The sequence below is a fragment of the Lonchura striata genome, chromosome 10, assembly GCF_050655825.1.
Source record: "Lonchura striata isolate lonStrDom1 chromosome 10, ASM5065582v1, whole genome shotgun sequence".
NCBI classification, from domain to species: domain Eukaryota; kingdom Metazoa; phylum Chordata; class Aves; order Passeriformes; family Estrildidae; genus Lonchura; species Lonchura striata.
The window spans coordinates 12,820,100-12,833,135 of record NC_140712.1 but is presented as its reverse complement, the minus strand read 5'-3'; the positions used below and the strand labels follow the sequence as shown (position 1 = coordinate 12,833,135).

Sequence of the window (13,036 nt, the reverse complement as noted above, 5' to 3'; positions counted from 1 at the left end):
TGTGTGGGAGAGAGCCTGTGGTTCAGGAAGCTGCAGGAGTTTTATGGATCCTCCTGTCAAACAGAGCAGCAGCAGGATGCAGGAGAAATCCAAGTAAATGCCTAAAAATGCACGTCTAAATGGGACAACTCGTAACAAACAATTTTCCTCTCCCACAGACAGTTCCTGCAGTGAGTCAAAACCAACCACTTCTTCGTAGGATTGGAACCATTCTCTCTTTTTTCCTCCTGTGCTCTTTGAAACAGAAAAAAGAAAACCCTGTGTCATTTGAAAATTTGAAACTTTTGGTCTGATTGCAGGGACTGCCTAGCACACGAGATAGGCAACAACATAACAAGCTTTTCATTTTTAGATCACCAGCTGTTTCATGTATTAAATATCATTAAATCTATGAAGACTGAGGAAGCTCTATGAAATGGATCCTCTGATGGTTAAGATTTTTTAGTTCCCAAAGTAAAAAGGCTTTCAGAAAACCAAGGAATGCAAACTCACTCAGACTTCTGACAAGGCAGTCAATAACAACCAAGCTCTTTTGCCAAGAAAAGACATGGAAATAAAGATGTCTCATCCTAACTGTCACATTCCTGAAGGACATGTGTGGGGCATGGAAAACACACACTGGTTTTGCAGTCCTTAGTGTCTTCTCAGGAGTTCCACTTTTACAAAGACAGTAATGAAAAAATGAGTTTGAAATAATTTCTCCTTTCACTGTTGCTAATTAGCCAGAGTTTCTTTCCCCCATGTCGTAAGATACAAAGATTGCTCTTCTGCTTAGCACAACTCGCGTGCCCAGGAATAAGGGATCCATTATTACATTCCTGCCTAAGCACATAGACACATACACACTGCATACACTGGCCTAGAGAAGAGAGGGCTTGCTCTGTGTGAGCTGCAAACATTGCTGCTGTCCCTTCTGCAGGGACAGCCACAGCCAGCATGACCAACAAAGGGCTCCCTCACTCTCTGCCCCACGTCCTCCTGCCAGCACCCCATCCACGCTCAGGGCAGCTCTTGTCTGCCCCAGTACATTAATCCATTGTTCTGCTTTAACACACTGCAGTGCCCATCCTCTAGCTTATTATTCTTTGTGCTCCTTGGCAGAGAGAAAGGAAAACATAACAAAACGCCTGAGATCCCACTGGCAGGGGAAAGGCCAGCGTAGCACAAACCCAAACAGCAGCAGGGGACGAGCTCTCACTGCCACAGCCCAGGGAAGACCTGGCTTAGGGACATCCTGCCACAATTCAGGCAGATATTCACTCCTGGAGGAGGGGCAGTGGTCCAGCCCAGCACAAAGCTCTTCAACAACATAAAACTTTAGAGAAAAAAAACACCACATTTAAAAGGAAAATAACAAGTAAACTAGCATCAAAGCCCCTTAGATGATGTATGAAAATGTAGTGAGAATTGTTTTTTATGATTTGGTATAAGCAGTGGTCTAAAGAATAGCCTCTGTATATGTCAAATGAAAATTTCATATTCAGGCGGCACTAAAAACAAAACAAAATTTACAAGACCAAAACAAAGGAAAAAAATCCCCAGAAAACAAAAGTGACAGCACCCAAGTTCTTTCTCAGATATATACTACACCTTTAGAGTTATTTTTAGTTAAATCATTACCCCCTGACCTTTGACATGACATTTTAAGAACTTAACATGTCGCCAGTCAGAAAAAAAAGCTGTAATTATAACTTCCAGCAATGAAACAAGTAAGTAGGGCAACAGCTTTTTGTGCGACACCTCTTTGCAGCCAGATGCCACATTTTATGCAATATTTCATCTTCCTGCAGTTTTTTCTCTGCATAAAACACGTAAATAGATGATTTTAAAATTACTTCTGAATGGAGGGAACATTTTAATTATGCTCTTGCAAACAGAAATGAGGAAAAGCAATCTGGGAGATGAAAGGTGGAGGAGCCCTCTTTCCCCCAAAGGCAGACAGCAATCAGATCCCAGCACACAGAACTACATCACCGTGATGCAATATTAAGCCAAATTATCTTGAAAAGACAAGACTGAAACAGTTTGACTGGGAGCAATTTACCACTCATGGAAACACTACATAATGTTCAGGCATCAGTCAGAATCACATTCAGCTTTTGCTGCTTCTGAACAGCAGAAGAATAAAGGAATGACAAAAGTACATTAAAAGTGCCATTCTGAGATGACAGGCTCAGACACTTCACAAGCTGAAATGTGAAATGATAGGCTGAGATTGCTTGCAGCAGCAGAGGATTTTGTTCAGACCTCTTCTATATAAATTCTCTCAGGCCTGTACTTTGGGAATCATGGGAGGGTAACAGCTATTTCTTGATAAATACACGAATGAGGATACACTGTGCAACACCGAACTGGCAATTTAAGGCATTCTCTATCACAAAAAATAATGCACAACCATATTTCTGCATAGGTTGGTAACTTTTACAGACAATTTTACTTTAGCTACAAAATTTGGTTTGCAGGCAATATGAGGAAATTGACTGTCAGAGTGCCAAAGTTGAAAAGATGTAGTCTTATCTAGTTCCTGGAAGCCTGAGATTACAGCCTACATAGCAACAGGGCTTCTTATGCTTTGAATAAACATTGCAAAATTTAACACTGAAGATAGTTTCTTCTCATAGAGGGTTCAGCACTGAGGAAGACAGAGTGCTGCAAACTGCCTCGAGACACTTTACATACAGAAAAGGGTTTTGCAGATTATGAATGAAATGCTAACGCACAAGAAACCAGCAAGTGGTTTTAAAAACATCTCCTTGCTCTCAAGAGGTGAAAAAACCCTTTGTTGGGGATGTGCATATATCTTAATGCAATGCTTTTAATAGCACTGGCTACTTGAAATTTTCTATTTTATAAAAATGTACAGTAGATGCTTTCAGAGGAGCTCAGTGTGGAGGAACTGCTACTCTCATGAGGGCACAGCTGTCAGATTTATTGAAATCAGGAGCAAAACTCACTGGGCACCTCCAATTTGTGCAGAGTGCTGCAGCAAGTGACCAATCATGGACAGCTGTCATTATCCAGGACAGCTTGTAACAATTTCACTTGACCAATGGAAAAAATGAGGCAAAAAAGAAAAACCAGTGCAAGAATCGAAACATCAAAGTTGCTAATATTTTTTCAAACAATTTTCAAATAATTTTCAAACTATTTTCATTCAAAACTGCACCCACTTAAGCTGCTCCCCACAAAAACCAGAACAGCTTACTGCATCAGAGTCATCACTTCCACAGTAAACTGTCCAAACAGATCAGGATAATCAAGACACACAGACTGAAAAAATCTGTACAGATATCTTTGTTTAACTTCTTCCTCTGTACCAAATGAAAATCTCTCTCTGAGGCAGGAAAACAAAGTTAAAACCTCTCTGTCAATAAGCATTTCAGAGAGGATTAAAGAAGCCCAGAGCTATTCTATTGAATCATCAAAGCACAACACTTTTTTGTGCTTTTTTTGCTTCCTATGACTGTTGCATTAGATATATCACTTGATCTTGGCTTTCAGACTCATGACTCCACAGCAAATAATGTTAAATACATGTATATAAGCACAACCCCCACACAAAGATCAACTTGGGAAAACAAACAAAAGGAATACAGAAATTATTGACATCAACCTCAATACTCCTATCAATCCATTCATACCCAAGCTACCAGCATCTCTCTCTGGAAAAAATTGTATCATTAACAGCTGATTTGAAAAGATTCTGATATGGACTTTGAAATGCTTGCCTGTGATGAACTACTTCAAAGCTGAATAGTCTCCACGTCATAACACAGATGAGATTGGCAGAAAAGATCAGAGTGCAATATTCTTAATATATAAAGAAGAAAGCAAATAACAGGGCAATTTAATGAGAAGAACATTAGTACTTAGGTTGCCTTTGATCCTAAATCATTTATGCTTGTTAACCTTGAGGACACTGCCAAGGTGCAAGATGTTTTTAAGGAACCTTCTTGTCAGGGTGGTTTGAAGGTCACCACCTCCAGGACATCTTCCCTCCTCCCTGCCTCAGACCTAAAAGGTTAATGAATTAAATCTCCTGGGTTTTCTTTTTCACCCTTTTTTTTTATTTCCCCTTGCGGAGTTGCTACTGCTTTATTCTTTTCTTTTGGAATAACAGGTTTAGGTTATGGGTAAGGGCATCAACCCCACTGCATATGATAATTTCATTTTTATTTAACTCAAAACAGCACAGACTGTTGCAAAAGACCTGATGCTGTGATCTTCAAAAACTAAAACCACCTACTGCTTGAATGCAAGTACACAATAAATAGCTTTAATTTAATCTAGCAGTGAGAGTTTGGTCTTCTTTATATCACTACTGCTCTTCTACTGCAGGTCTGTGGTGATAAGATAGAATTGTAAGCCTGAAATTGCTTTACATTTTCAAAACAGTGAATTTTCAATGGTCAAAATACTTGACAAACTGCCAGGGAAGGAACCTGTGACTCAGGGAACATTTGGGATAGATCCTGTTCTCAGCACACACACACAAGTACCACTAACACCAGTGAGCATCATGCCCATCAAAGGCAGAGAAGGAACTCAGTGCTTTTCCATCCCACAGCTGAACTATGGCAGCAGGAAATCCAACCCAAGAAAATAACTTAAAAACTAATGACATTGCTGAAAGGTCAGATAGGAGTAGTTCTGAAATGCTGGCAGGTTTGAAATCTTGCTGTTCTTTCATCACCTGCAGCTTCTCTGAGTGACACAGGATTAACTAAGGACCAACAAAAACTTACTTTAAGCTATGTTTCATGGTTTACAACTTAAAGCATTTCCAAACCTCTCAAGGATACATGTACATATATGCAGCTGATGTGATTTAGTGTCTCCAGCAGTATAAACAAAACTCTGACCAAAACAAACATTCTATTTTTGCAAGCAATCTCTCAGCATCCCCATTGTGTATTTGTGACAGCCTATGACCAAAATAACCTGCAGTATCTACAATCAGAACATTCACAGATCTTTGACAGCATGACTAAAAAAATCTGTTTAATAATGATCATTTCCCTCACCATGAGGCACTGGTAACAAAGCCAAAATAAATGAAGTTTACCCAAAGCACTTAAAATAAATCAGTGTGAAAGTGCTAAATATCACTGTAACTTTATATATGTAATTTATTTATGTTCCCAAGTAACTTAGAAGTACTTCTGTTATAGGAATCACAGAATCAAAGAATAGACAAATACATCTAATACGCCATATATTCCGAACAGCTCATTCATTCTTGGAATAATTACACACAGAAAAAAAAATAACTCTTTTCTTGTGAAACCCAGCAGATTTCATCAGGTATCAATATACAGCCAAGAGTTCTCTGCAGTATTGCATGTTTTATGAGCTTCACAGCAAGCAGCTTGATTAATGCCTTAAGAAATGTAGGAAGGACCTGCCCAGCCACAGGTGGCTAAAGGGAGCCCTGTCTCCAGGGGCTGGCATCTCCCAGGGCAGGAAAGAGGATGCACAGCTGACAAATGCAGGCAGAAGAACAAAGCACCAGAAAAACAAATCCATGGTTTAGGATTAATAAGGTCTTCCACAATTCATCTGAAGGCTCACGAAACAGGTCTAATTTCAATAAATGCTGATATAAATCACGTTTCCTAAAATTACCAGTGACTGTAAACTTGAAACCAAAACATAGCAATTTTTTTCCCAGGACATTCTTTTCAGCACACATTGTGGTTTTGGGTGATAAAAGGATTTGGCTTTTTCTTGCAGGATCACCAGCCTGTGCTCTCCTCAAGAGCTGCCCTCCCAGTCCCCTGCCACAGTAGGTCCCAGGTTCATTTTTTGGGCAGCTGTGCTCCACTTTTCTGTGATGCTCCCACTGTTACAATTATTCATTTTTCTAGAGGACCAAAATTGCTTCTCCACTTACCTTAAACTAAAAGGCAGCTGTAAAACCCACCAGTGCTGGGAGGTTTAACATGAGTCAATGCAACATATTTAGCTTCACCTTTGCCTCAGGGCAGTGCTGTGTGGCAGCAAACAAGGCTGTGCATGCTCAGCTGCACTCCTTCAGTGCAAAGGCCTTTGAAACTCAGCCCAGGGCACGCAGCATCTGCTAGAAGCCATTATAAAACCTGGCAACTCTACAAACCCAGGATTTGCTTTTCAAACAGAAGTAATTTAACTGTTCAATAAATAAATAAATAAACCAACATGAATTCATTCAGCAGTTTTCTAATGCTCTTGGACTGATGGAAAGCAGCAGCAGCCAGCTCTGGGCTGCCTTCCTGGCACCTCTCACGTTGAGGGCAGCAGGCAACATCTTGCCCTTCATCAACCTTCTGAATAAACTATTTTAATCACAAAGTTCTTCACAGCCTTTAATAAATTCTGTTATCCGTTTCTGGATTTGGCTAGTGGCCCCTTAGAATGGGAAAGTTCTGCTTTGTCCTCTTACTTTCCAACTGCTTCCAGCCCACACTGCACAAGCACACCTTGGCATTTTCTCTGCAGCTGCTGAGCTGCTGTCCCTGGGAGGTCACCTTCCCTGCAGCCAGGCAGACCTGCCAAGGGCTCTACCTCACCCTTCCCTTCCCTTCCCAAATTTCCCTCCTGCAGAGCTGTTTGAACAGTGGGCACAGCCCTGGGGAGCCCCAAAGCCTCCAGATTCACCTGCACTGGCACATCCCAAAAGGTGCAGCCTGACACAGATCATTTATTGTTTCCACCCTCCAAGGGCTGCTGTGTGTTCACAAGGCAAAGTCTGTAAAACATGCAGAATGTGCAAAGCCTGGGTAAGCACCAAGGAGGATTACCAGAGACTGAAGTGCTCTGAACCATTCTGTAGAGAAGGAATGGGCAAAGAGACAAAGAACACACCAAAAAAAATTAATTACAAGTGCTTTGCCCCAGAAGCAAGCACAGAACAGCAGCCACATTTCTGTGTCTGTTCCACCTTCACATGCTGTGTCCACTGGTTTATTCTGACTGCCTGAATTTAACAGGCTCTGACCTGATACATCCCAGTCTTCACAGATGCCACACATTAACAATTCAGAGAATTCTTCAGCTGCAACCTTGAGTCACAACAATTGCTCCTGACTAAGCAGTTAATTCTTAATTAATTCTTTGTAAATGCATTCACTTTTAATAAGCATCAGTCCAATAAACCATGTTCTTTAATCTCATTTCTAAATATATTTCCAGTCTAACTTGTTTCCTTTTAAGCCTAGCAGCATTTCTCACTGACATCTTTAGCTGCTGGAGAAAAGAAGATGCTCTGAGCACAGGGCCAGTGACAGGAACCTCAGTGCCTGGGACCAGCTCTGGGCTGATCCAGGCCTGGCCACAGCACACCACCTCTGCCTTGTCTTCTACACAGCAGAAATTGAGACCCCAATATTAGAGGAGATGGGCTTTGGCAGGGTTTGTAAAGTGCCTGGAAGACATGGAACCCTCAGTGAAAGCAAATGTTGTTAGGAATAGATGTTACCTAGCACAGAGACCACTTAATGCTGCAGGAAATGAAGGCGTGAAAAATGTGGCTTATTGCCATTTTTGTACACTGAAAGCACTGAACTGAACTCCACTGTCAGTTACATACCCTGTTCTCACAGTTTATTGTCAAGCTGGTGTCTCAAGTCATCAGACACAGGACCAGGATTTCTGATTCAGGGGCTCAATGCCCTGCTTTTGCCACCTTGGTGAACTCACCAAAGTTGCCCTTCCAATCCCCATGTCTGCTTCAATTTATAAAATGGAAGCAGTGATGCTGATCTCTTCTCTTTCCCAAAGTACTTTGGCATCTACTCAAACATGCAAAGCAAAGATGAAATAATATTATTATTCACAACCTGAATTCTCATGAGTCTATTCCAGCTGCAAACTCAACCACTCCAAAACAGCCCAAGTTCTTAAGCATCTTTGTTTCTCTTCAACAGCTTGGTAAGAGCATTCTGAAACACTCTCACAACCAGAAGATATATTTTTTTTTTCTAATTAACAAAATGCACCACTTGCCATTATAATTACATCCAGGAAACACAGCTCTTGACTGTAAAAATGTCAAAAGGTGAAAATATAATGAATTGTCAGTAACATCTCCCAACACACACAAATGAGGAAAACTGAGGTCAGCACATGACAGATTGCACTCCAGAGGAGCACAGAGATGAGCCAGCACTCTGCGGTGATGTATCTAGGGATTAATCAGAGGTCACTCCTGAAACAGTTTAGGAAAGCTCATTGCTTAGCTACCAGCAGGACACCTCATGTGAACTCCAGCTTCAGCTACAACCATACTTAACCCTTTTGTGGCCTAAAAACAATCACTGCTTGGACATGCAGTCCCTTATGTCATAGCAAGTTGATTCCCCAGCTGCCATCTTGTACCTGTACATCATAAAATGTCAGGCTTCAAGTATGAGAAACTACTCCAAAATCATCTCATCAGAAAATAAGACTTTTCCCTTTGCATTCTAACACCAGGGGCCCAGAAATTCCACCTCTTTTCAAGGCAGATATTTAACTCAAAAAGTCCTGTGTCAGGGCCATAAAGGCTTTGTCCAGCACCCACCACAGCAGGCTCTCATCCCATAACTGGATGCAGAGCTGTGACAGGCTGTTAATCATCCCTGCCAGGACTTCTACCAGGGGAAAACAGTATCCATTCCTCAGACACTCAGAAGCAAAGCAGCAGCTGATCAAACATGCATTTTTACAAGAGGACAGCATCTTGGGATGCCTGGGATAACTGGAGACTGTCAGTAAAGATGCTTTCAAAACACCTACTCAACAGTTCACCAAGCTTCCTTTTGAACAAAAAATGATAGAAAAATATCTTCCTGTAGGTGAAAGCCATCAGACACACAGAAAAGCTGACAAAACAGAGAGGCAGCCTGCTTATTAAAGGTAATTTAATAAGAAAGCTACACAGTACCACAAAATAAATCACTATACTTTATTCAAATACAAAAGGCAAAACTCTGGAAATTGATGCTTTAAACACTGTTGTTTTCCACTCTGGAATTCATTAAGATTTACAGGGATCTCATCAGTATGCAATTCTGTTTGCAGAGGTTACTTTCATCTTAAAAGATGCTAGACAACTTCACTAATTAATCAGAAGAAAATCTCAAAGTTAATTTATTAAATTGAATTTGCTGTATCTACCATCAACCACAAGTAGGATGGAACAAATCAGAGCAATAAAGTGCTGATTAAAAAAAATGCATTATCTTAATTACTGCAATATACCATCACTAGGCAGGGGAAAGAATCCTGTGAAGGAGTGATTTTTCCCTGATAATGTTAGGAGACTGATAATCGTATGTCTCATACATTAACACATTGATGGAATTCTTAACAGTTACAAGAGTATAATAATCAACATCTTATTGCAAACCACAGAGTTAACATTTTATTGAATATTCTATTGACTATTACAAAGAAAATGAGCTGCACCTGTTGACAGTTATGATTCCTACAGAAGTTGTAATTGAAAATAAAAAATAAAACGTTTGGCAACTGAAGCTTTGCTTCAATTTTCATAATTACCACAGAAGGGTAACTGAAGACTGAACTTGGGTTTTGTTAACAATTTGGAAACACTGACATACAAAAGTGGCATGAATTGCATGCAGCTCAAAGGAATCAACTTATGCAAACACCCACATGCTGACATTGAGGTTTATATTTCTGGGACAAAAATACATCCTTCCATAAGGATTTTCTTCCTGCTGCGTCACTCATCTTACTTAAGCAGTCCCAAACCCATATAAATTCACCCAAATGGAGTGAGCTATCCACTGCCATGGCTGAGGAGAGCCCTGTGAGTGCAGTCCCAGCTCTCTCCAAAAGCACAGCTTGTTAGAGCTGTACCTACAGAACCAAACACTCTGCACAAAAGTTCTGTACCTACAGAACCAAACACTCTGCACAAAAGTTCTGTACCTACAGAACCAAACACTCTGCACAGAAGTTGTGTACCTACAGAGCCAAACCACAAAAGCCACATGGCCATGTCCCAGCCAAATTATCCTGCTCCCTCCCACTGGGACAGTCCTTGGACAGAGCAGGAAACCTGCTCCAAACCCTCACAGTCTGCAGGTTCATACAGCCCAGACCAATGCAGTTACTGATAAGGATGAAGCAGTCAGAGCCCTAAGCCTAACACACTTTAAGTGCAGCTGTAAAACTAGATCATTGCTTATTTTAGGCACAGCAGAGGAAAGGTGTCTGAAACAAAGCTGTCTGTGCAGAGGAGCAGCAGGAGAAGGAGAGAGAAATGGAAAAATATACAAAGACAGATGACAACAAAGGAAGAGAAGGGAAAGGGGCAAAGGAAAGAAAAAATAATCCAAAATGAGATTAGTCTTAAGAGCTGTGCATGTTTTCCTGCACTGAAAAAGCCAAGCTACCAAGCACACAGTACCACTTATTTTACTGTTGGCTATGGGTAAAGACAAGCCATGCTCCTCCCCACTAGAAAGTGGTGACAGAAGTGCTGCAGGAAGAGGAAATAAAGAGGCTCAAACAGGCCCAGCACTTCCCAGCAGCAGGCACCCAAAATTTGGTTCCCACTCAGCAGGAAATGCCACATGCAAAGGTTTATGTGCTGCTTTACACTGCAATCAACCCCAAGCAATTGCTGTGCATCGTTTCTCATGCACAAGCCAGATGTGAGCTCCATCCCTGGCACTACAGTGGGCAACATTTCTGCACTGTATTTTTTCTGAAAATACAATGCAAATACTGAATCACTGGCTTTCCAGATTTCTGCCATGGGGCTTTTCTTTGGCTGAAGAAGGCTCCAGAGATGATTTAGTTAACCATGCACATGGATGGAGTTTCTCAGCTGCAGCAGATGAAGCAATAAAGCTGGAAAGAACAAACTCTAAATCACTAAATTATAAATTAACAAGAAGGCCTAAGGAATAAATATTTAGAAGAGTTCACTGAAGCCTTAAGGATAGGAGCATCATGACTATTCCAGTGATCATTTAAACATGGAGTTATGAAAGATCAGAAACAAGAGAAAAAAGACCTCACCAATTACACACATAAATGCAGATTAATGCCATATGAGTAGCTACCACATGAATATGCAATGCACTTATTAAAATGTTAATACAGCAGTCACAGACAATCTGATTTTCATTTTTAAATAGTCAGCTGCAGAAATATAAAACTGGAGTTGTTTTTCTCTAACTTCATAATTCAGAAGTAAAAGGTGATTTGTTCAGAGTATAAAAAACATCAGTGAAGGTAAAGGGTGGGATTTAGTAATTGTAAGCAGCAATAGAAAACTAAATTCAATTATCAAAACTGGTATGTTGTAATGACAGAAAAAGTCCATAAAAACAAGGTAAAAAAATCCCCAAAAAATTAGAAAAGGAAATAAACATTGAAGAGGTAAAACAATTAAATTGTTACTTCAGTGTAGAGATTTTTTTCAGTTGCATTGTGTGCCCAGATTTCATTTTGCAACTATGAAAGTACTGTCAGTCATAAAGAATAACAAATTGTTTATAACAGAGAGACTAATTAATTAAATAATTCAGAAGGTTTATTTAAGCTAATCTCCACAGTCATAGAATTTCTCATTACTTGTTCCAAAAAGGAACTCCTACCACATCTTGTTTGTTGTTATTCAGGACAGCAGAACTGCCGGAGGCTGCAGTGAGAGCTGAAGACAGGTAATTAATGCAAAAAGGAAAAGCCACAGAGGAAACTGGAGCCAAAATCTCAGCCCCCGAGTCTGCCCATCAGCAGAGAATGCCACTGGTGGCAGACAGACATCTCCACTGCACAGGCACACAGGTGCTCCAGCTTTTCTGATATTTCAGCAGCAGTAAGAGGTCAGCCCACTTCAGTCAGGGGCTAGAGTCAGCCTGTGGAGACTGATCCCTCTCCTACCTCTTACTTCCCCTGGTTACTATTAAGAACAAAATTTCTGTGAATTTGGATAACAGCCATCACTGACTATAATTTTAGACCACTGTACCAAGCCTCAGACATGAAATAAGGTTAATAAAGTTTTATTTTGTACAGCTTTTAGAGGGACTTGAGAACCAAGTCTGTTTAAAACCACAATGATGAAAGAGGCATGAAGAAGATGTGACTATCGTAACAGTTTTGCCTTTGTATTTCCACACCAGATTATGCATCTATTTTCTGAGCAGAAAGGAAGTAAGGCAAATATCTTTGCCATTCAACAGTGTGGGTATAGAGCTGTCCTGGTTTCAGCTGGAATAGAGGCAATTTTCTTCCTAGCAGCTGGTGCAGTGCTGCACTTTGGAGTTCTGGGAATAATGGTGACACCGCAGTGACACCTTGGCTGGTGCTGGGCATTGCTCACCTGCAGGCAGGGACATGTCAGAGTCTCAGGCTCTGGCAGGTGCACAAGGAGCTGAGAGGGAGCACAGCCAGGACAGCTGAGCCCAGCTGGCCAGGGGACTTTCCACACTGAGGATATAAACTGGAGGAGGTGGCTGTGAGCAGCTGATGGCTGCTTGGGGAATGGCTGAGCATTGGTCAGCAGCTGGTGAGCAATTTTACTGTACATCACTTCTTTTTCTTGGGTTTTACTCCTCTTTCTCTCTTTCCTTTTCATTGCTAGTACTGTTGTTGTTATTATTTTGTATTATTTTACTTTATTTCAATTATTAACCTGGTCTTACTTCAACCCATGAGTTTCTCTTCCCCATCCCAGTGAGGAAGGGAGGAGTAAGCCAGTGGCTGTGTGGTACTGAGTTGCTGTCTGGAGTTAAACCAAGACAAGGGTATTTTTGAAACACTTGCAATTACCCTAAGTCATGAAATTTTGCACTGAACTGTTTTATTTTGAAATTATCTTATTTCCTGGGTATTGCAGATCACTGTATCCAGATGTGCACGTGACAAACATTTTATCCATTCCATGCATTTTATCCATTCTATCCATCCACTAGTCTAGTTCTTAAGGTTCTTAAATGAACAGATAACTGATTTCAAACATGAAGATTTCATAATTGTCAGCACATTCTCCTCTTGCCTCCCCCACTTGCAGTATAGCTTAAGGGCCATCACAAAT

The 13,036-nt window shown here is 40.8% G+C and overlaps 1 protein-coding gene across 8 annotated transcripts in view; it reads right to left on the bottom strand.

The window, feature by feature from the left end:
• The window catches only part of MYO5A (myosin VA), a 99,534-nt gene that overhangs the window by 58,016 nt on the left and 28,482 nt on the right, over window positions 1–13,036 (bottom strand). The window lies entirely within an intron of this gene.